The sequence below is a fragment of the Arvicola amphibius genome, chromosome 7 (assembly GCF_903992535.2).
Source record: "Arvicola amphibius chromosome 7, mArvAmp1.2, whole genome shotgun sequence".
Taxonomy (NCBI): domain Eukaryota; kingdom Metazoa; phylum Chordata; class Mammalia; order Rodentia; family Cricetidae; genus Arvicola; species Arvicola amphibius.
In genome coordinates, this window is record NC_052053.1 from 71,527,814 (window position 1) to 71,551,509 (window position 23,696).

The 23,696-nt window shown below is 42.4% G+C and overlaps 16 non-coding genes across 16 annotated transcripts; all 16 read right to left on the reverse strand.

Moving 5' to 3' along the window:
- Window positions 1-2,925: 2,925 nt before the first annotated feature.
- LOC119820098 lies at window positions 2,926-2,997 on the reverse strand. Its single transcript, XR_005286370.1, has one exon. It is a non-coding gene; the product is annotated as a small nucleolar RNA SNORD113/SNORD114 family (small nucleolar RNA).
- Window positions 2,998-4,992: 1,995 nt separating this feature from the next.
- On the reverse strand, window positions 4,993-5,065 carry LOC119820109. Its single transcript, XR_005286380.1, has one exon. It is a non-coding gene; the product is annotated as a small nucleolar RNA SNORD113/SNORD114 family (small nucleolar RNA).
- A 2,972-nt stretch (window positions 5,066-8,037) lies between these two features.
- On the reverse strand, window positions 8,038-8,112 carry LOC119820106. Its single transcript, XR_005286377.1, has one exon. It is a non-coding gene; the product is annotated as a small nucleolar RNA SNORD113/SNORD114 family (small nucleolar RNA).
- Window positions 8,113-8,741: 629 nt separating this feature from the next.
- On the reverse strand, window positions 8,742-8,816 carry LOC119820094. The gene has a single exon (XR_005286366.1). It is a non-coding gene; the product is annotated as a small nucleolar RNA SNORD113/SNORD114 family (small nucleolar RNA).
- Window positions 8,817-10,247: 1,431 nt separating this feature from the next.
- On the reverse strand, window positions 10,248-10,322 carry LOC119820090. The gene has a single exon (XR_005286362.1). It is a non-coding gene; the product is annotated as a small nucleolar RNA SNORD113/SNORD114 family (small nucleolar RNA).
- Window positions 10,323-10,999: 677 nt separating this feature from the next.
- LOC119820110 lies at window positions 11,000-11,074 on the reverse strand. Its single transcript, XR_005286381.1, has one exon. It is a non-coding gene; the product is annotated as a small nucleolar RNA SNORD113/SNORD114 family (small nucleolar RNA).
- Window positions 11,075-11,699: 625 nt separating this feature from the next.
- On the reverse strand, window positions 11,700-11,774 carry LOC119820099. Its single transcript, XR_005286371.1, has one exon. It is a non-coding gene; the product is annotated as a small nucleolar RNA SNORD113/SNORD114 family (small nucleolar RNA).
- Window positions 11,775-13,210: 1,436 nt separating this feature from the next.
- On the reverse strand, window positions 13,211-13,285 carry LOC119820103. Its single transcript, XR_005286374.1, has one exon. It is a non-coding gene; the product is annotated as a small nucleolar RNA SNORD113/SNORD114 family (small nucleolar RNA).
- A 656-nt stretch (window positions 13,286-13,941) lies between these two features.
- LOC119820119 lies at window positions 13,942-14,016 on the reverse strand. Its single transcript, XR_005286388.1, has one exon. It is a non-coding gene; the product is annotated as a small nucleolar RNA SNORD113/SNORD114 family (small nucleolar RNA).
- Window positions 14,017-14,646: 630 nt separating this feature from the next.
- LOC119820091 lies at window positions 14,647-14,721 on the reverse strand. The gene has a single exon (XR_005286363.1). It is a non-coding gene; the product is annotated as a small nucleolar RNA SNORD113/SNORD114 family (small nucleolar RNA).
- Window positions 14,722-15,397: 676 nt separating this feature from the next.
- Window positions 15,398-15,472, reverse strand: LOC119820108. The gene has a single exon (XR_005286379.1). It is a non-coding gene; the product is annotated as a small nucleolar RNA SNORD113/SNORD114 family (small nucleolar RNA).
- A 626-nt stretch (window positions 15,473-16,098) lies between these two features.
- LOC119820092 lies at window positions 16,099-16,173 on the reverse strand. Its single transcript, XR_005286364.1, has one exon. It is a non-coding gene; the product is annotated as a small nucleolar RNA SNORD113/SNORD114 family (small nucleolar RNA).
- A 663-nt stretch (window positions 16,174-16,836) lies between these two features.
- LOC119820107 lies at window positions 16,837-16,911 on the reverse strand. The gene has a single exon (XR_005286378.1). It is a non-coding gene; the product is annotated as a small nucleolar RNA SNORD113/SNORD114 family (small nucleolar RNA).
- Window positions 16,912-17,538: 627 nt separating this feature from the next.
- LOC119820095 lies at window positions 17,539-17,613 on the reverse strand. The gene has a single exon (XR_005286367.1). It is a non-coding gene; the product is annotated as a small nucleolar RNA SNORD113/SNORD114 family (small nucleolar RNA).
- A 678-nt stretch (window positions 17,614-18,291) lies between these two features.
- Window positions 18,292-18,366, reverse strand: LOC119820113. The gene has a single exon (XR_005286383.1). It is a non-coding gene; the product is annotated as a small nucleolar RNA SNORD113/SNORD114 family (small nucleolar RNA).
- A 2,525-nt stretch (window positions 18,367-20,891) lies between these two features.
- LOC119820120 lies at window positions 20,892-20,966 on the reverse strand. The gene has a single exon (XR_005286389.1). It is a non-coding gene; the product is annotated as a small nucleolar RNA SNORD113/SNORD114 family (small nucleolar RNA).
- Window positions 20,967-23,696: the final 2,730 nt, after the last annotated feature.

The window sequence follows — 23,696 nt, forward strand, 5'->3', positions numbered from 1 at the left end:
ATGTCGGCTTCAGCTCACATCCAGAAAGTGTAGATCCCTTGCCCACAACAGATCCATCACGCCTAAGAGTTCCTTCACTCGGAGGCAGGCAACACAAAGAATATGGCAGAATTAAGACAGCTCCACTATTCATCCTTGCTTTGTAGCTTTTGGACTCAGTCAATCACTACGTGGAGTCATTCATTTTTTTAAGAAAATAAATAATAATAATTTTAAGAAATGATTATTTTAAGAAAATAAATAATTTCAAACTAGCCATTGTAATAATTTGAATACTTTCTTTATCATACTGTCTGTATATCATTAACCACATAGGAAGGAGCAGTGACTTTCTCTTTGAGTTTTACTACTTTCCCTGCGTTCTCAAAATTCTCTAAACTTAGCACATATTTTTATAACTATATTCATTGTTTTTGTTTATATATATTTATTCATCCCCACATTGAACATCAGGAAAATATATAAATACAAAGATCAAAAATAACTACATTGCATATTCTTGGAATCTAGGTATGTGACCATATAATACAAACATAAATATATAAACACAGACAATGGGCTATGGGACCTTTGTAATAAACCTCATAATATGTAAATGCAATCATCATACTAACTTATGTTCTACCAGCAGTCATCACTGATTCAAGGCTGTTGATCTATTTCCCTGACTAATATTTGCCTTTTCATTAATGCACTGATATGTTAGAAATAAATGTTAAATCCTATGATTCACAAAACACCAAGAACACATTTGATATTCCTAATCTATATTGAGAGCAATCTTAAAGTAATAGTAATTCATTCAGGCATCCATAAATGTATAATCAATAGAAGACTTAAATTCCTGGTCAATTAATGGGATTTGGTTGGTCATCAGTAATCATATACTTGTAAATAATGTATTGGTTATTCTTCTTTTGGGAAGCGAATTTCAAGACAGGGTTTTACTGAGTAGGTCTGGCTATCTTAGAATTGGCTGTATAGACCAAGCTGACCTTCTATTCAGAGCCCCACCTGCCTCTGTCTCTAGAATGCTAGGATTAAGGGCATGTACCACACCTGGTGATATTAGGCATTGAATTTTCTTAAGAAAACCACTCAAAATAAAGTAACACTGGAAGATCACTCACGATAGCTCACACTCCTCAGGGCAGTGCCGACAGAGCTTGCAGCCATGGAGGCTGCTCCAGTCACACAGTATGTCCATTTTGGGGAGTAATGAGGAGAAAAGAAAACAAAATTAAATATTTTGGGGGTTTCCTAGTAATGACATGTGCTTTCACCTGTCATTGGCCTTTCGGGCAACCATTTTTGGAATATATTTAATATTATCTCTTAAAAAATGAAACTTTCAAGCTTGCTCAGAATGTGGGCATTGTCTGTAATTTACACTGTTAACATCATTAGCAAAAAATATATTTTAAAGGTAGCATAATGTATTCTATACATATTGATTTATTTATTGGTTCTCCTATTTTGAGAGTAAGGCAATGCTTTATACATTTTATTTCTACTTATTTTTAAGACTAATTGATTCTCACATGGCTACAATTAAAAAAGAATGGAATTTATAACATCAGAGAAGAGTGAATACATTCTACAGTTCTAAAGAAGACTCAAAATGAAGGAGATAGATTATGTTTCTTCTTTAGTAGATCGCAGAGTTCCAGAAATGTCATCATCCATGCGACTCAAGTGCTACCAGAGACCGTTGTCCATTGTGACACTACTTTCTAACCACTACTCCTTCGTTGTTGTTAATTAGTTCAATAATTGACTAATAATAACTTGAGCACCTATCATTCAAAAAACCCTAAAAAATCTTTCTGATTCCTAATCTATATGGAATTGTTCTAAGCTTAACAATTGTAATCAGCACGTCATAAATAATCGACAGCTTTCACTCACTTCGGGGGCTCTCCTTGGTATGGAGCGGCCATCTTTGGTGCCAAACTAGATTTTTCAGTCACACCTTAAGCTCTGCTAAGCAAATGAAAGAATTCTGACCATTACTCACAGTGGTCTGCCTAGCCTCGCCCATGATGCCAGCAGAGCTCCCAGCCATGGAGGCGTCCACACATCAGCAAAGGTCTAAAGGAATGCAGAGCAGAAGAGATAAAGAGAAAATTAAGACATTGCTATTAACCTCTGACTTTCACTTACTCAGCCCTAGGTAATCATTCATAAGATGAGAATATCTATTTAATTAGCTCTTAAATAAATATTGGCACGCTTAGCAATGATGTGGACATTCATAATGTTATCCTTTATGACTTTCATCATTTGCTGAAAAGCAGATGTGAAGAATTCCTATTTATCCTAAAAGTCATTCTTGTTCATCATGTAATTTTTAATTGGACCACACTTATTAATTTCTATTTGTATTTTTTGATTCTTGTACTGATCCAATTAAAAGAACATTAGGAAATGCATCTATATAAGGACAGAAATCAAGGCCACCTCTACTATTGACAACTGGACTTTATGATGGACCTCAGAGATGCAGTCTCTCTTTGTAACTCACATATGCCACCAAGGTTACCCCAAGTCCAAGACTGACCCCATTTTCTCTACTCATTTTTCCATTGTGAATATAAATGTGTCTCCTTCGAGAACTCCCCTCCTTTTTATATGTAAGTATAATCTGATATACTATTTTATACTAACTATACTTACAATTCGACCTAGTGGGAACACCTTTCCCATCTTAGAAACACAGTGACTAACCTGCCACAAACCATCAAAACCATGACAAGAATGTTGGCCAGGTCTCATATCATTCCAAGACACTGATGGGCTGGCAGCCATTAAAGATGAATAGATCCCCTTGGAAGACTCCATTCTAAGTAACACAGAGAAAAGCAGAGGTCAAGACAATGACAATGTTGCTAGCAATCTTTATGTCACCACGTAGTATCTTCTGTGTTGGATCTTGGTGTTTTAGACACATAGTCATCATGTATGATTCAAATGCCACCAGTAGTCATCATCAAGCCAGGATTAGCTTCCTTTTCTATTTATTTCTACTTTGCCTATTAATTAATTATAAGCCCTATGATTAGTAATCCCAACCCCCACAAAATAATCTTTTTGTGGATTCTCTTTAATATATCCATCACATTAATAATATATACTAGTTACCACATTTGAATTAAGAATGACAATTTCATGTAGTTCCCATACCTACCATTGGTCTTCAGATAGCCATCACTAACTATGACATGCACTGTTTAAACACTATACTAAACCACTCAAACAAAAACAAGGAGATTCTTGTAACTCACACTGGTCTGTTCTCCTCGTCAGCAGGGTGCAAATGGAGCCCTTGACCCTTGGAGGATCCTCTAATTACATGGTTTATCCTGAGTATGGAGGGGAATGGAAGGAAGGGGGAGGGAGAGGAAAGAAAGGAAAGGAAGGGAAAGAAATGATAAAATACAAGAAGGCAGCAAAAGTAAAAACGGTGGAACCGCACATCTGTCCAAGGCTCTATGAAAAGATCCAAGCCAGCGCTGCTGACCATGGACAAACATGTTAGCCACTCGAGAACGTCCACTTCAAGGACAGTACAGAATCAAAATAGGGTTTGCTTGTTTGTTTGTTTTAAAAAGTCATATTTCTCCCTTTGTCTTCTATGATTAAGTGACATTTGAACCATTCATGCAAGCCATCATAATTTTAAAGTACTTATACTAGTGTCTTGTAAGATAAGTATCTACAAACTGCTATTGACACTATTTCCTCTGTATACAAAAGCAGTTATATGCTACTTGCTTCTCTTTGGATTACATATTTTCAATGTACTAAGGGTTGTTTTTTGGCCTTCAAACTCTGGTTTATAACTGAATAACGTTTCACACACTTATCTTGATTGTTTTCTATATTTATCAGATATTCAAGGGATTAAAAGCACAGTATGAAATATATGAGCACAGAAATCGCATCTGCACAGGATGGACCCCAGAGACAAGCACATATACAACATTCTGTGTTCATCATCAATGCAGCCTGACTCTAATCACCTGCGTTCACTTCCATTTTGACTTCCGATCAAATCATTAATTCACAAATAAAAATGGAAACTTTAGAGAGTCCGGTTTGGTCTCATGTTCCATCAGTCCCATTCCAACTGGAGTTGGTGATCTCCCGTTAGTTCTGTCCCACCGTCTCCATGGGTGAACGCACCCCTCACGGTCCTGACTTTCTTTCTCATGTTCTCCCTCCTTCTGTTCCTCATCAGGACCATAGAGTAGGGAACCCTGATGGCTCCTTGGCCTGGAGAGGGAGGGAGGGGAGGTATGGGTGGAGGGGAGGGGAGGGAAGGGGGAGGAGGAGATAGAAATTTTAAATATAAAAAAGTAAACCATATTAAAAAAATGGAAACTTTATTATTCCCCCAAACACCGAAATAGACTAGAAGTCATGCCTCTATAAGGAACAAATTTACCTCAAACTGTCTCTTTCAGTGAGGAGCCAGGATTTATCAAGCAAGGCCAACTCAATGTCCTATTTCATGTTAAGTCTGTATGTGTCACGGTTATACTTGGCATAATGCAATCATAGTTAAAACTTAATTTTTATTGAATATATTCACTTGTGTTTGTGAGTGTACATGCCAAGGACAAGTGCATAAAGGCCAGAGTCCAATATTTGGGAATCAGTTCTTTCTTTCCACCACGTGGATACTGGAGAACAAACTTGGGTAATTGATTTGCAGCAACTGCCTCCTCCACGGAGCCATCTCATCAGGTCCTATTATATTCTTTTCAATAATGAAGTAAGTAACCTTCAACAAGCCACACAATACACAAGGACACTAACTAGTACTCACGTCTTCCCAAGTACAATGCAGCGATAGAATGTTGTTCTGGTGACCATGAAAACTGCAGAAATCACCTCCGGAGCACCCATTCTGAGGAATAAAGAGCAGAACACAAGATAAAAAATGGCACTCTCCTTCAAGGATCCTTACTTATCTATTTATCTATTGTGTTGGACCTTAGAGTTTCAGACAGGTATTGTTCATCATCTCTCTCATACCTTGGTAGCTATCATCATTGGTCCAGCAAAGGCTTGATCTCTCCTCCTCATCATCACTGTTTACTGCCCAAGCAGTAATGCCTACCATGCACAGATATACAACAGGAGCACAGCTCTCTAATGTATGTACATTGGAACTCATATCAATGTGTGCACATGTACTATTAACCATGCTCAGACTCTGTACATGCTTAGTACACATGTTCATCCCAAATGATGAGGTAAAAGGGGACCTATAGGATTATATTTCATGCTTTGTAAAACTAAGCTGTATACCAAAACACAGACAAGAGCTATGGCTATCATCCAGACTTACCTTGATACCGTTAATACACATAGGGAATTATGCTGCCGGCTTATACACACCCGTTAGGGGAAAGCAGGAAAAAAAAGAGAAGATAAATGATTGTTAAAGGCAAATAAAAACCATGGTTTTCAACTTTGATTTAAAGGGTGATATATCTAATCCTTAACTAAATAATATAATCTATCTCTTAATAAGACAAGCAAATTTAATTGTGTCCACAGACTCAGAACATAAACTATGGCCGTGAGATATTCCGTATGTATTGTCGTTAATGAAAGGACAGTATGGGATGGCTCCATACAATAGTGGACTCAGTGCCATCAGGCATCAGTATAGGGTGGTAGGAAGTTATGACTAATGTTGTAGTCTGTGAGGACGTGCAGATGGCACATGGACACAAGGGTACTTTTCTTGTAATTTTACCTAGTAGCAGATGTCTTGGTACACAGAAACTTTGTTTTGGATTTCGAGCATCACTACCTGTCTGTGCAATGTGTGCTATAAAATTTCTCTTAGAACATGTGACCTCGAGCTTCTGTTGTACTTTGTCAACTTGGCCACAGGCATTCTAAGCAGGTTAAGGTAATGCGTGACTGTGGCTGGAAATTTAGAAGAGCCTAATGTTCATCAATATGAATCAGAATATTGACACAAAAACAGAAATGTAAAAATTGAATATAGATATAAATAATAATTTGCTGTTTGGGACATTTGTATGTCTTCTTTCAAAAAAAGTCCACGCAATATTATTGTCCATTCTATGCAAATGACTAGTTATTATACTACTATTATGTTGGGATACTCTACAGGATGTAGGTATAAACACTGTGTCAGATACTAGTCATCCACTAGGAAGACTGGAAGGAATAGGACTGTTTTAAACAAAAGCACAGATGTAAATATGAGCATAGGAATAAACGAGGGACAGAGAAGCAGTAGAGTATGGCTGTACTCACACACGAGTGTCTAAAAAGGATATCTGGAAAATGGAAAGAGGAATGCTGGTGACCCCAGTTTGGCATGTTCTAGGGAAGGCGGGAGAAGAATGTTGGAGGGACTTTGTGACCTGCACCGAGAAAGGTAGAAAAACTCTGGGGCAGAGCTACAGATGGGGCAAAGGAGGCTAAAAGAGATGCAGTGATGTTCTAAAACAATGGGACAAAGAAATGGTGGAATGTGGGGGTGGGGGGAGAATAGCTGACTAGAAGGTACCCAAAACTTGATATTAACATTATGAAAGTTGGAAACTCTCTAGAAAAAAGTGAATCTAAGAGTAAAGATGATAACATTAATATGAAATACAAAGACTATGAAATGATGTGAAAGTTGCATTAGGGCTTCAGTTTTCCAATGTGATGTCAAAATTATTACTATATTATTAATGTTATACATGCTGCTTAGGAATAAAGATATAACATTATCAACATCTTACCACCATCTGGCCAAAGTGTGAGTCTAAATGGGGTATCAGTCACAGTGCTCTGAGGGTGTCAACGTAACATCAGAGAAAGTCGCAATCACTGGAAGCTTCTCTGGTAAAAAACACTAATTCAATCAGGCTGAATGGAGAAAAGAAAGGAAACAATAAGAAGACATCTCCTGGATGGAAAACACAGCTATTAACCGTGAGAGAAGGGAGCAGGATTTCATGCTAAGAAATTGGGCACTTAGAGCCAATTTGGTGAGATTGTCTCAAATATTATATTGATTGAGAAAATGAAGACCAAGTTCTGTAATGGATTGTACTGATTATGTTTCACAAATTTTAAGTATGAGATTCTTAGTATTACTATCAAATTGCTGCCCGGAAAGCCAAACCAAAGTCCAAAAAGGACAGGCATGTACCTATGGGACTCCATCCACAGCTAAGCATGGTGAGGCGGGTATGTGGTTTTTCCTCAGATTTTTGAACATATGGAGTTCATCAAATATCACTCAGACACTAGAGGTCTCACCATGGGTCATGGATGGGCTCCTCTATTCCTGACCTTCTGCAGGGCTGGACTTCTGAGGTGCTCAAGAGATCGAAGAATGGGAAAGAAGGGGAAGTTGTTCAGCCTGGTGATCCCTAACAGGTTTCTGTGAAAACAAGTCATGATTCACTACTTTCCGGAGTCAACAAAAACACCTTACTAACAATGCACATACCTCTAATCTAGTCCCAAAGGAAAGTCAGTCAGCAGGGCTTGGCGAACTCACAATGGCCACAGTGTTTCAGAAGGCGGAGGAGGCAGGGAGTCCTTGATCACAGCACGCGGGCACCATAAGGTGTGTCAGTCCTTCTGAAGGGTACAGAGCAGAGAAGGGAGAGACAATATTGAGACCATGAAGGATAACACTTTGTGCCCTCTCTATTCCCTAGGGTGCAACTCTATAGTCTCTTAAGGGGAGCACTAATTTTGTGCCATGTTTATGGAAAAAGGACTGGATCTTTTCTAAGTTACCACTGCTGATCTGTATTGGGTTAGCTTCTCATCTTCCCCTATACTTGTCCAAGCCCTATGCAAATACTAGGCTGGGAACTACTCAATTAATCACAAGTCACATTCCCATGCAATTTACATCAAACTTGCTACCCAAAATCATGGGAAAATGGGCACTAGTCTGGTACCCATGCCTTCTCAACTCTCTCTACCTGAAATGTTAACTGGAAGGCTACAAAGAGAGCCAAAAAAAGAGATTGTTCTGTGCCTGACCTCAGATATCTGTTCACATGGCTGTCATCGAGAAACACTCAGACGCCACCAGATCTCATCATCGGTCCCTGGTTGGCTGCTCTGTCTGGAGCCATCGGGATTGGCTCACTCACTGCTCAGTGTGGCAGCTCGGGAGGCCACACTAGAGGAACCTACTCTGCACTGGGCGACCTTACCACCTGCCCTTAAAGCCAGCAGTGAGCTCACTGCTATTTTCCATACCCTGCCTGCCAGGAGGCTCTTAACAGGACCATTCCTACCTGTATCAGGTGCCAACAGGAGGATCAACGCTGTTGCTGTCAGCCACCATGGGGTCTGTACTGAAACAAGGGAATCCTGGGAAATCATGAACATGGCAAATTTCTGCCATTCCTTAGGTTGTCTCTCTGAAGGGAACAAGACAGAGAAGGGAATGGAAATATTGAGACTTTCTCTTCCCGGAGACTCACAATGTCTACCTTTCAAAAGGAGGTGCATACAAGTTCTGACTCTAAGGAATTGGGCTTATGATTGAAAATATTAAAGTAGATGGTCAACCTAAGGCTAACAAAATTACAAGGCAGACCACAGGATGCATGATTCTTGATTCTAAGTAGTATTTTCGCATAACTATCCAGACCACAATCTCTGTCCACAAGGGACGGGCATGTGCCTATGGGCCTCCATCCACAGCTTATCACGTTAAAGCAGGCATCGGAATTGACCTCAGATTTCTGGATAGTTGGCGTTCATCGAGTATCACTCAAACGCCACCAGATCTCATCATCGGTCGTGGATAGGACCCTCTCTCCCTGACCTCCTGCAGGGCTGGAATTCTTAGATGCCCTGTGGAACACAGTGATCACAGAATCAGATATATTTCTGTGTGGATTTTCTGAAAGGTTCCCATCAAAGCCTGTTTTACTCATTACTTTCTGGACTCTAGATTATAAAATCATTAATGCAACTGCACTTACCTCTAATTTTGACCCCATGAGGCTCTGACGGTTTCCTCTCATTCGTCAGGGCTCTAGGCTCTCACAGTACCACAGTGGTTGGAGTGGGGTCTCCATCTCAGCACGCTGGTAGAATCAGTCGAGTCAGCCTTTCTGAAGGGTACAAAGCAGAGGATGGGGAGACCGTGATGAGAATGTTGGCCATTACTCAATGGCTTTTTTGTTTTTCTAGGTTGCATCTCTTTGGTCTCCTCACAGGGACACTAATTTCTGGCCATTTCCAAGAGAAAATGACTATTACTCTTCTAAGTAGAGAGTCCTGTCCTGCATCAAGACAGCACCTCATCTCCTCTACCTTTCACAAGGCCTGTGGAGACACATGGCCATGATTTTCTCCACTCAGGAAATTCCATTTTCTCAGGGACTTTGTTCTACTCTTGCCCAGCACCCAGCCATGTTCCCTTGGTCAACTACCTTAGACCTGATTCCAGTTCTGGTCCTGCTCTTTCCTCACATACCAGTAACTATGTTAAAAGGAAAGTCGGGCCAAGGTAGGTTGCTCTGTGCCAGACCTCAGAAATCTGTTCACATGGCTGTCATCGAGAAACACTCAGAGGACGCCGGATCTCATCATCGGTAACTGGTTGGCCGCTCTGTCTGGAGCCATTTGGATTGGCTCACTCACTGCTCAGTGTGGCAGCTCGGGAGGCCACACTAGAGCAAACTACTCTGCACTGGGAGACCTAACCACCTGCCCACAAAGCCCACAGTGAGTTCACTGAAATTTTCCATACCCTGCCTGCCATAAGGCTTTTAACATGACCGTTCCTACCTGTTTCAGGTGCCAACAGGAGGATCAATGCTGTTGCTTTCAGCCACCATGGGGCCTATACTAAGACCATGGGATCCATGGAAATCAGGATCATGGACAACTTCCATCATCACTCTGGTTGTCTCCCTGGAGGGGACTAGACAGAGAAGGGAATAGAAATGTTTAGACTTTCTCTTCCTGGAAATCAACCATGTCAATCATGAAAGTGGGGTTTCATCCAAGCTTTCTCTATAAGGAATTGGACTAATCATTGCGAATATTAAAGTAGATGGTCAACCTCAGGCAGACAAATATAATAGCAGAACACAGGCTGCATGATCTTGATTCTAAGTAATATTTTTGCATAGCAATCCAGCCCACAATCCACTGTCCACGAGGGACGGGCATGTGCCTATGGTCCTCCATCCACAGCTTATCACGTTAAAGCGGGCATCGGGATTGACCTCAGATTTCTGGATAGTTGGCATTCATCGAGTATCACTCAAACGCCACCAGATCTCATCATCGGTCATGGATGGGCCTCCTCTCTCCCTGACCTCCTGCAGGGCTGGATTTCTTGGGTGCTCTGTTGAATGCAGTGATTACATAATGGGAGACATTACTTCTGGACTCTGTTAATGTATAATCACCTAAGGTAATGCACACACCTCTAATCTGGTCCCAAATGAAGATCAGGTGGTTGCCTCCGAGTCTTCAGGGCTCTAGGCTGCCACAGGCAACAGTGGTTTGAATGGGTTCCCATCTCAGCATGCTGGCACCATCAGACATATTGGCCTGTCTGAAGGGTAGAGAACAAAGGATCAAGAGACCATGATGAGAATGTTGGCCCTTATTCAATGTCCTCTTTTTCACCTAGGCTGCACCTCTTTGGTCTCCTAACAGGGACACTAATTTCTAGCCATTGCCAAGAGAAAACATCTGGCACTTTTCCAAGCAAAGCATGCTATCCTGCATTGGGACAGCACCTCATATTACTCCTTAATTGCATGAGGCCTGTGGAGACACTTGCCAGAGATTTTCTCAAGTCATGAACACATAATGCCCCACCAATTTTCTTGCAAACAAACCTAGCTACCAGCCATATCACCTTGGCTAATGGGCTTAGACCTGATTCCAAATTAGCCCTGCTTTTCCTTTTGAACAATTAACTCAGGGAGCACCAAAGCAGTCAAAGAAAGATTGCTCTGTGCATGACCTCAGATATCTGTTCACATGGCTGTCATGGAGAAACACTCAGACGCCACCAGATCTCATCATTGGTCCCTGGTTGGCAGCTCTGTCTGGAGCCATTGGGATTGGCTCACTCACTGCTCAGTGTGGCAGCTCGGGAGGCCACACTAGAGGAACCTACTCTGCACTGGGAGACCTCATCACCTGCCCTTAAAGCCAGCAGTGAGCTCACTGCTGTTTTCCATGCCCTGCCTGCCAGGAGGCTCTTAACAGGACCACTCCTACCTGTATCAGGTGCCAACAGGAAGATCAACGCAGCTGCTGTCCACTAACATGGGCTCGTTACTGACACCATGACTTTCCAGGAAATCACAAACATGGCCAACTTCTGCCATCACTTCGGTTGTCTCTCTGCAGGGGACAAGGCAGAGAAGGAAATAGAAATATTGAAACTTTCTCTTCCTGTACTCAAAATGTCTACTTTTAAAGAGGGCTTAAATCCAAGCTTTCTCTCTAAGTAATTGGGCTTATCACCCCACATATTAAAGTAGATGTTCAACCTCAGGCTGACAAAAATACAAGGCAGACTACAGGCTACACAATGTTGATTCTAAGTAGGATATTTGCATAGCTATCCAGCCCACAATCCACAGTCCACAAGGGACAGGCATTTGACTATGGGCCTCCATCTACAGTTTAGCATGTAAAGCGGCATCGGAATTGACCTCAGATTTCTGGATAGTTGGCATTCACGGAGTATCACTCAAATGCCACCAGATCTCATCATCGGTCGTGGATGGGCCCCCTCTCTCCCTGACCTCCTGTAGGGCTGGAATTTTTAGATGCTCTGTGGAACACAGTGATCACAGAATCAGATATATTTCTGTGTGGTTTTACTCAACAGGTTCCCATCAAAGCCTGTCTTACTCATTACTTTCTGGACTCTAGATTATAAAACTCATTAATGAAACTGCACTTACCTCTAATCTTGACCCCATGAGGCTCTGACGGTTTCCTCTCATTCGTCAGGGCTCTAGGCTCTCACAGTACCACAGTGGTTGGAGTGGGGTCTCCATCTCAGCACGCTGGTAGAATCAGTCGAGTCAGCCTTTCTGAAGGGTACAAAGCAGAGGATGGGGAGACCGTGATGAGAATGTTGGCCATTACTCAATGGCCTCTTTGTTTTTCTAGGTTGCATCTCTTTGGTCTCCTCACAGGGACACTAATTTCTGGCCATTTCCAAGAGAAAATGACTATTACTCTTCTAAGTAGAGAGTCCTGTCCTGCATCAAGACAGCACCTCATCTCCTGTACCTTTCACAAGGCCTGTGGAGACACACGGCCATGATTTTCTCCACTCAGGAAATTCCATTTTCTCAGGGACTTTGTTCTACTCTTGCCCAGCACCCAGCCATGTTCCCTTGGTCAGCTACCTTAGACCTGATTCCAGTTCTGGTCCTGCTCTTTCCTCACATACCAGTAACTATGTTAAAAGGAAAGTCGGGCCAAGGTAGGTTGCTCTGTGCCAGACCTCAGAAATCTGTTCACATGGCTGTCATCGAGAAACACTCAGAGGACGCCGGATCTCATCATCGGTAACTGGTTGGCCGCTCTGTCTGGAGCCATTTGGATTGGCTCACTCACTGCTCAGTGTGGCAGCTTGGGAGGCCACACTAGAGGAACCTACTCTGCACTGGGAGACCTCACCACCTCCCTTCAAAGCCCACAGTGAGTTCACTGCTATTTTCCATACCCTGCCTGCCATAAGGCTCTTAATGTGACCATTCCTACCTGTGATCAGGTGCCAATGGAGGGATTAACGCTGTTGCTGTCAGCCACTATGGGGTTTGTACTGACAGCATGGCATCCCAGAAAATCACGATCATGGCCAAAATCCACCATTACTTCAGTTGCCTCTCTGGAGGGGACAAGGCAGAAAAGGGAATAGAAATATTGAGAATTTCTCTTCCCGGAGATCCACAATGTCTAGTTTTCAAGAGGAGTTGGATACGAGCTCTCTCTCTAAAGAATTGGGCTTATCATCACGCATATTAAAGTGGATGTTCAACCTCAGGCTGACAAAAATACAAGCACACCATATGCTGCACGACTTTTGATTCTACGTAGTATTTTCGCATAACAATCCAGCCCACAATTCACTGTCCTCAAGGGACGGGCATGTGCCTATGGGCCTCCATCCACAGCTTATCATGTTAAAGCAGGCATCTGGATTGACCTCAGATTTCTGGATAGTTGGCGTTAATTGAGTATCACTCAAACACCACCAGATCTCATCATTGGTCGTGGATGGGCCCCCTCTCTCCCTGACCACTTGCAGGGCTGGATTTCTTGGGTGCTCTCTGAATGCACTGTTCACATAATGGGAGACATTACTTCTGGACTCTGTTAGGGTATAATACCCTAAGGTCAATGCACATACCTTTAATCTGGCCCCTAATGAAGGTCAGATTGTTGCCTCTCAGTCTTCAGTGCTCCGGGCTAAGGGTTACCACAAGACAACAGTGGTTTGAATGGGTTCCCATCTCAGCATGCTGGCACCATCAGACTTGTTGGCCTGTCTGAAAGATAAAGATCAAAATATTGATTGACCCTGATGAGAACGTTGGCCATTATTTAATATCCTCTCTTTACTTAGGCTCAACCTCTTTGGTCTCCTCACGGGGGACACTAATTTCTTGCCATTGCCATGAGTAAATGTCTGCCACTTTTCCAAGTAAAGCATGCTATCCTGCATTAGGACAGCACCTCGTACCACTGCTTTATTGCACGAAACCACTTCGGAACCCATAATGTCCCACCAATCATCTTGCAAGCAACCTAGTTGCCAGGCATGTCTCTTGGCTAATGGGTTTAGACCTGATTCCAAATTAGTCCTGCTCTTTCTTCTCAGACAAGTAACTCAGGGAGTACCAAAGACACTAAGAGATGGATTGCTCAGAGCCTGACCTCAGATATCTGTTCACATGGCTGTCATAGAGAAACACTCAGACGCCACTAGATCTCATCATCACTCCCTAGTTGGCTGCTCTGTCTGGAGCCATCGGGATTGGCTCACTCACTGCTCAGTGTGGCAGCTTGGAAGGCCACACTAGAGGAACCTACTCTGCACTGGGAGACCTCACCACCTGCCCTTAAAAGCCTGCAGTGAGTTCACTGCTATTTTCTGTACCCTGGCTGCCATAAGGCTCTTAATGTGACCGTTCCTACCTGTCATCATATGCCAAGAGAAGGATCAACGCTATTGCTGTCAGCTACCATGGGGTCTGTACTGACACCATGGCATCCCAGGATGTCACGAACATGACCAACTTCTGCTATCACTTCAGTTGCTTCTCTGGAGGGGACAAGGTAGAGAAGAATATAGAAATATTAAGTCTTTCTGTTCTTTGAGATCCACAATGTCTGTCTTTAAAGGGCAGTTGCATGCAAGCTTTCTCTCTAAGTTATTGGGCCTCTCATCCCACATACTAAAGTAGATGGTCAACCTCAGGCTGACAAAAATATGTCAGACCACAGGCTAAATGACTCTTGATTCTAAGTAGTATTTTCACATAGCTATCCAGCACCCAACCCACTGTCCACAAGGGACAGGAACTTGCCTATGGGCCTCCATCCACAGCTTAGCACGTTAAAGTAGGCATCGGGATTGACCTCAGATTTCTGGATAGTTGGCATTCATCGAGTATCACTCAAACGCCACCAGATCTCATCATCGGTCATGGATGGGCCCCCTCTCTCCCTGACCTCCTGCAGGGCTGGATTTCATGGGTGCTCTGTTGAATGCAGTGATCACATAATGGGAAACATTACTTCTGGACTCTGTTAATGTAAAATCACCTAAGGTCAATGCACACACCTCTAATCTGGTCCCAAATGAAGATCAGGAGGTTGCCTCTCAGTCTTCAGTGCTCTGGGCTACCAAAAGACAACAGTGGTTTGAATGGATTCCCATCTCAGCATGCTGGCACCATCAGACTTGTAGGCCTATCTGAAGGGTAGAGAACAGAGGATCCAGAGACCATAATGAGAATATTGGCCATTATTCAATGCCATCTTCTTTACCTAGTTTGTACCTCTTTGGTCTATTCATGGATACACTAATTTCTTGCCATTGCCAAGAGAAAATGTCTGGCACTTTTCCAAGTAAATATTCTATCCAGCTTTGGACAGCACCTCATATCACTCCTTCCTTTCACAAGGCTATGGAGACTCTCAAAAGAGATTTTCTCAACTCAGGAACCTATAATGCCCTTCCCATTTTCTTGCAAACCAGCCTAGCCACCAACCATATCCCCTTGGCTAATGGGCTTTGACCTAATTCTAAGTTAGCCCTACTTTCTTCTCTGACAAAGAACTCAGAAAGCACCAAAAGCCATCAAAGGAAGATTGCTATGTGCCTGACCTCAGATATCTGTTCACATGGCTGTCATGGAGAAACACTCAGACGCCACCAGATCTCATCATCGGTCCCTGGCTGGCTGCTCTGTCTGGAGCCATTGGGATTGGCTCATTCACTTCTCAGTGTGGCAGATCGTGAGGCCACACTAGAGGAACCTACTCTGCACTGGGAGACCTTACCACCTGTCCTTAAAGCCCACAGTGAGTTCACTGCTATTTCCCATACCCTGCCGCCATAAGGCTCTTAATGTGACCGTTCCTACCTGTGATCAGGTGCCAACATTAGGATCAATGCTGTTGCTGTCAGCAACCATGGTGTCTGAAATGACATGGCATCCCGGAATATCACCATCATGGCCAACTTCTGACATCACTTCGGTTGCCTCTCTGGAGGGTACAAGGCAGAAAAGGGAATAGGAATATTGAGACTTTCTCTTCCCGGAGACTCACAATGTCTACACTTCAAGGGGAGTTGTATAAAGCTTTCTCTCTAAAGAATTGGGCTTATCATCCCACATATTAAAGTAGATGGTCAACCTCAGGCTGACAAAACTACAAGGCAGACCACAGGCTGTGCAGCTCTTGATTCTAAGTAGTATTTTTGCATGGCTATCCAGCCCACAATCCACTGCCCACAACGGACGGGCATGTGCCTATGGGCCTCCATCCACTGTTTAGCACGTTAAAGCGGACATCAGGATTGACCTCAGATTTCTGGATAGTTGGCGTTCATCGAGTATCACTCAAACGCCACCAGATCTCATCATCGGTCAGGAATGGGACCCCTCTCTGCCTGACCTCATGCAGGACTGGATTTCATATGTGCTCTGAGGAACACAGTGATCACAAAATGGAATCACTAGTTTGTGGGCACTGTTAATGTAAAATACCTAAAGCCAATGTCCATACCTGTAATATGGTCCCCAACGAAGGTTTGCCTCTCAGTCTTCAGGGCTCTGGGCTTCTACAGGGACCACCATGGTTTGAATGGGTTCCCATATCAGCATGCTGGCACCTCAGAAGTGTTGTCCTTTCTGAAGGGTAGAGAGCAAAGGATCGAGAGACCATGATGAGAATGTTGGCCATTATTCAATGTCCTCTTCTTCACCTAGGCTGCACCTCTTTGGTCTCTTCTCAGGGGACTCTAATTTCTTGCCATTGCCAAGAGAAAATGGATGGCACTTTTCCAAGTAAAGCATGCTATTCTGCATTGGGACAGCACCTCATATCATTGCTTTATTGCATGAGGCCTGTGGAGACTCTCAAAAGAAATTTTCTTCATGCAGGCACCCATAATGCCCCACTCATTTTCTTGCAAACCAGCCTAGCTGCCAGGCATATACCTTGGCTAATGGCTGGTTCCAAATTAGCCCTGCTTTTCCTTTTGAACAAATAACTCAGGGAGCACCAAAGCGGTCAAAGAAAGATTGCTCTGTGTATGACCTCAGATATCTGTTCACATGGCTGTCATGGAGAAACACTCAGACGCCACCAGATCTCATCATTGGTCCCTGGTTGGCAGCTCTGCCTGGAGCCATTTGGATTGGCTCACTACTGCTCAGTGTGGCAGCTCGGGAGGCCACACTAGAGGAACCTACTTTGCACTGGGAGACTTTACCACCTGCCCTTAAGCCAGCAGTGAGTTCACTGATATTTTTTTGTACCCTGCCTGCCATAAGGCTCTTAATGTGACCCTTCTTACCTGTATCAGGTGCCAACAGGAGGATCAACAGAGCTGCTGTCCACTACCATGGGCTTGTTACTGACACTATGACTTCCCGGGAAATCACAAACATGGCCAACTTCTGCCATCACTTCGGTTGTCTCTCTGGAGGGAACAAGGCAGAGAAGGAAATAGAAATATTGAAACTTTCTCTTCCTGAACTTAAAATGTCTACTTTTAAAGAGGGCTTGAATCTAAGCTTTCTCTCTAAGGAATTGGACTTATCATCCCACATATTAAAGTAGATGTTCAACCTCAGGCTGACAAAACTACAAGGCAGACCGCAGGCTGCACAAATCTTGATTCCAAATAGTATATTTGCATAGCTATCCAGCCCTCAATCCACTGTCTTCAAGGGACGGGCATGTGCCTATGGGCCTCCATCCACAGCTTATCACGTTAAAGTAGGCATCGGGATTGACCTCAGATTTCTGGATAGTTGGCGTTCATTGAGTATCACTCAAACGCCACCAGATCTCATCATCGGTCGTGGATGGGCCTCCTCTCTCCCTGACCTCCTGCAGGGCTGGATTTCATGGGTGCTCTGTTGAATGCAGTGATTACATAATGGGAGACATTACTTCTGGACTCTGTTAATGTAAAATCACTTAAATTCAATGCACATACCTCTAATCTGGTCCCAAATGAAGATCAAGTGGTTGCCTCTGAGTCTTCAGGGCTTTGGGCTGCCACAGGCAACAGTGGTTTGAATGGATTCCCATCTCAGCATGCTGGCACCATCAGACATATTGGCCTGTCTGAAGGGTAGAGAACAAAGGATCAAGAGACCATGATGAGAATGTTGGCCCTTATTCAATGTCCTCTTCTTCACCTAGGCTGCACCTCTTTGGTCTCCTTACAGGGACACTAATTTCTAGCCATTGCCAAGAGAAAACATCTGGCACTTTTCCAAGCAAAGCATGCTATCCTGCATTGGGACAGCACCTCATATCACTCCTTAATTGCATGAGGCCTGTGGAGACACTTGCCAGAGATTTTCTCAAGTCATGAACACATAATGCCCCACCAATTTTCTTGCAAACAAACCTAGCTACCAGCCATATCACCTTGGCTAATGGGCTTAGACCTGATTCCAAATTAGCCCTGCTTTTCCTCTTGAACAATTAACTCAGGGAGCACCAAAGCAGTCAAAGAAAGATTGCTCTGTGCATGACCTCAGATATCTGTTCACATGGCTGTCATGGAGAAACACTTAGACGCCACCAGATCTCATCATTGGTCCCTGGTTGGCAGCTCTATCTGGAGCCATTGGGATTGGCTCACTCACTGCTCAGTGTGGCAGCTCGGGAGGCCACACTAGAGGAACCTACTCTGCACTGGGAGACCTCACCACCTGCCCTTAAAGCCAGCAGTGAGCTCACTGCTATTTTTTGTACCCTGCCTCACTGTGAAGCTTTTAAGAGGACTCTCCTTACCTTTTCTTAGGTTTTGCCAGGAGGATCAGTGCTGTAATTGTCAGCTACTATGGGCTCTGGACTGATGTGCCTTTTTTTGAATTCTTAAGATCCTTGTAGTCTCTCCGCCATTTTATTATATCTGTAGTATAAGTTAGAGAATCCAATTTAAATATTGAAACTTCCCTTCTTAAATCCCCTCCTCATTTGTATGTTAATTTGCTGTTTGTCAGGTTTTCTTTTGCCTGTCCTGTAGATCAGAATTTTCTTAAACAGCGACTAAGTTAAAATTCATGGCTAATCACTTTCTTCACTACCCAGCTCCTTTGGATAATCTGTTTTTCCACTTTTCCACTCTTCATGTACTTTCGTAATATCATTTTAGCTACTTCCTTCCATTCTGTTAATTCAGTTTTGTCTACCTGTCTCGTTAACTTTAGATCATGTTAAGTGCCTGAACCAGAGAGTAACAAGTATTGGGTTTTCTGCATAGCTGCCTCTGTCACTTGACCCTGTAGGCTGCCATATTCTCTGGGCTTTTATTTCTATCTCCCCTTTATTCATCAATCATCAATCAAATGCCATCATAATATATCAATACTTTCATAGTCGGTCCCTTCTCCTTCACATCTGATTATTTCTACAGCAAACTCATATAGTACCAAAATATTAAAAAGCAAGTCAATTTTAACCTCCAAACTGTAGAGACTTAATGCATCAGAGATGCCATCTTTCCTATATTGCAGATTATTTGCCTTTATAGATAGCATATTTCCCTCCTACCAATATCATAGTAAGAGTGACTTGATAGGAAACCTGTAATTCCATGACACTTACACAGATGGTAAGCTCTACCAAGAGAAGCCTGCTACTCCTGTCTACCCTCAGCTTTTCCCTGCACTTTGACTCCAGGCTACTGTGCATGGACAAGCCTGTGAGTCATTTGAAAGCATTTCTTAGGGTGTTTAGACCGCATTAATGCACCCCTCCATGTCTCTTTGATGTTTCTTACATTGAACTATTTATGTATTATATCATTATTTAGAAATGATTTATATTGTCTTTTACAAAATGACCTACTTCCAACTAAGTAAGAAGATAGACATTATCTATAATTTTCTCTATCCTATCTTTACACAAAGTAATGATTCACATGACCCTTGCTTCTTTTTGAAATATGTTGGTATACTGTAGGGTGTTTTTGTCTTGTTCCTTATGTTTATGATTAGAGTAATCTTCCCTCTGCTCTATCTTTATTGTTTGACTGATATTCAAGATACAATGAATTAAATTAAAACATGAAGTAGGTGGACATGGAGTGCACACCTGCCGCCAGAGGGACCTCTGAGACTGATTCCTGAGTATCATCCTGGACTCCTACCAACTCATTTAACGTTGACTGTTTATTTAATACTTTATTCATTAGTTACAATGGAAATCTCTATTATCCTTCCCAAGCACTGAAGGAGGATAGAACCTCCTCCTGCGCAAAGAAACAGCACACTAATTTTCCATCTGTGATGAGCATTGGTCTTACAGGCACATCTAATTCAACGTTCTAATTCATGACAATTTAATTTGTTTCATCAATCACAATTGACCTAATGAAATCATATTTCACGTAATTATTTATATATTTATTTATCTGTGTTGAGAGCCGTGGAAGCAGCAGGAGATTTTTAGGGTTCTAAGTATCCCGCTAAGGACATCAGGCTTTTGGGTTGAGGCATCTCCCTGCCCCATACCTCTCACTACTAAACAGTGCAGTAAACAACTTGCACAGAGCACCTAAATGGAAACCGTAGCAGAGTGATCATGTTCTAGATGTGCGGCGATTTGGTAGTTTTTTTTTTTTAAAGGAAAAACAAAATCTATTTTAAAGGACAGTGAACGGTGTCCTAAATGACTTTCTAAATATAAAGTGTACCGAAGAGGCAAAGGACAGGATTTCTAAGTGTGCTCTCTTCCCGGTGGTTCCCTTCCATGGAAATGGGTATTTTTGAACTTAGGTGGTCTGTATATTTGCTCCAATAATAAATCTGTTTTCTCTATTTGTGTGACTCTATAGGCTACTATATATGGACCGTAGGTATTACATATACATGGTTAGATTTTACACTGTCCAGTCATAGAAAGCATAACCTTTAATGTCATCTGTCATCTATATAATGAAAAAATACAACTACCAATTACCCTTGTCCCAAGATCTCACCTAGCGATGTACTAAAGACTGGGTGACTGTGGAATCTGCAGACATCTCCCTGGGAGTAGCAACTCCTGAGAGCAGAGAACGGAACAAGGGATAAAAAGTGACTTTCTCTTCCACAGGTCCTTTCTCGCATTTATCATTTCTGTGGGACCTCAGGGCTTCAGACACACATCATTCATCATCTGAGCCTCATGTACTGGCAGTTATGGTCACTGATCCAGGGACAGGCCAATTTCTCTTTATTCTTATCTACAATGTTTGCTTAGTAATCCATTAATCCACCAGTGATGCGTCTTGAAGCCAATATATGAAGAATCTGTTATTTGGGATATAATACCCACAGACTTTGGTTATCTAAGGTCAGCTTTTTGTTACATCAATTACTCAGTTAAAATATTCATCCTAGGCCCAAAATGAGTGTGCTGGACCTTCTATCTTTGCATATTTTTAAAACAGTAAACTGTCCGTGAAAAACAAAGCAAGATCTATACCTATTATTCACCTCGATTTCCTGATTCCAGTGAGAAAGCACAACTGAACACCAGCCGTGGAGAATCCCAGCCCCAGCTCAGATGATTCCAACGGGAAGAACACAGAGCAGGCAAGTAAACAGAAAGAAAACAAAAAGCTGGGGACATTCTTTTCACAGACCTTTGGTTTTTAGCTTTGCTTTCAGAATTGACTTATTCACTCACTTAAATTAACGATGCAAGCTTTTACCTTAACAAAAGATGCAGAAACAAATTTAGCAAAGCCCCACATCCAGATGATAAACAAGGCCTGAGCATCTGATGCCTATGGTAGCTGAGGATGGAAGTGTGGGAGCTACGCCCACTGTACTTTACTGTTTCCACAACCACAGATCTAAGTGTCCCTGATGAACTTCAGGTTTATATTTGACTAATACATCAGTAATTTATTGAATTATAGTTCCACTGCTTAATTTTAATGACATAAGCAACAATTACCAACATAGGCGTCAGCCTTCGGGTCCTTGAAACTTTCTGACTATGTCTAGATGAGTGGTTCTCAAACTTCCTAATGCTGCGACTCTTTGCTTCAGTTCCTCACGTTGTGGTGGCTCCCAACCATGAAATTATTTTCATTGTTACCTTAGAACTGTAATTTTGCTACTGGTATGAATTACAATGTAAATATCTGATATGCACTCCCAAAGGGGCTTGCAACCTATAGGGTGAGAACTACTTTGCGAAGGCATCTCACAGGCATATCAGACACTCAGTCCCTGTGATAGGGGTCATTCAGTCCCCAAAGGATTTATGACCCACGGGATGAGAACCACTGGTTTAGAGGATATCATCTACCAAGAAAAAGGTTATCCTACATTTTTGTTAGCTAGTAAGAGTACAGAGATGTTTCATGCAGTGTGTGAGGCTCACTCTCAACACCCATTATCATCACTGGTTCATACCTTAACCTATCTTTTATTTGAACTTACTGTATTCTAAGTTATTAATTAAAGTAAATCAATAAAATAGCCTGATCCACAAAAATGAACATGACGTTTGGCAGCTTAACATCTGTCTGTGGAATCCTAGCCACCTGAGATTTTTATCTTTTGTTAATTGGCCTCAGTGTGGCAGCGATCAATCAGGAAACATAGCACCCGGCAATCAGTCTCTCATTAGGCTCCAGCTAACTTTTATTTGGATGAGCAGTGTCCCATGCTATCTGTCACATTCCTTTATCCCCTCATCAGCTAATGGCTACTCAAATCTATCCCCTATTGGCACCCGAAGACAGCAGCACAGGGACTATGGGAGAGCAGGTGTCTCTGTCACAAATGCGTCATTTCCTTTACATCCGGACACACAAGATGGTTGGACTATAAGGCAATTCTATGGGTTTGTTGTTGGTGTTATTTTTAATTTTTCATTTTGTTTTTGAAGACTCTTCATGCTGTTTCCTATGATGGTCTACTAATTCACATTCCCATCAACAGTGTGCACATGAAACCCTCCATCTACCCCTTTACTTATCATCGCTAGACTTTCTTGATAACAGCTTCCTTACTGGAGTGAGGGGGTCTTGCTGTGGTTCTGATTTGCATTTCTATGGTGGTTGATCATGATGAGCATTCTTTCATAGACTGCTTGACTGAGACATACATACTTCTGTCTATTAAAAATTATTTACTGTTTTCTGTTCTTTTGCTATTGAGTTTTAGGCTCCTTATTTACCCTGGGTATGAGTTTCATGTTTGGTACGTTTAGCCAAAAAGGAGAATGGCATGCTGTAATTTTTAGTGATATGGATGGCACTGGAGATGATCACGTTGAACAAGACAGACTAAACACAGAAAGGCAAACACAATAGGGTCTTACTGTTGTGGGACGGGGACGAGTTCATCTTCTGGGAGCTGAGAGTGGAATGCTGGTTACCAGATGGGGCAGTGGGAGAAGAGAACGGAGACAAGCTGCTGATACAGTTCAATGACCTTCCGAAGCCCCGGGGGGCTGTTATATACTGTGGAGAAAGTCTTGCTCATAGTTTTTTAATATCTCAAAGGAGTAGAAAAGAAGACAGCAGAATTTCAGGATAATGAGGAAATTATTTGGGGAGAGGTACGGATATGCTTAACCTTCCTGAAAAATTATACTAGGTAAGCATGTATCAAGATATCACTTTGATCATAACTATCTGCTTGGTTTCAGAGAAAATCAGAGAAAACAAAGACATCGAGTTGCTTCGTTTTTCTTCTATCCCCCTCCCCATCCACTGTTAAAGCCATCAGTGCATAGTTACCTCATTGTCTACTTCTTCTAAAGAATATAATTAACATAATGCCATGGCTACTTTTAATCAGTTAAGCAAGGAAAATAAGCCTGGTGGCTGTTACTCACTTTGCAGGCACACAGCACAGCAGGGAGCGACAGAGAAGGGTGGTTCTTGCTCAGCACCTCCATCTGGGGAGTACAAAGCAGAGCAG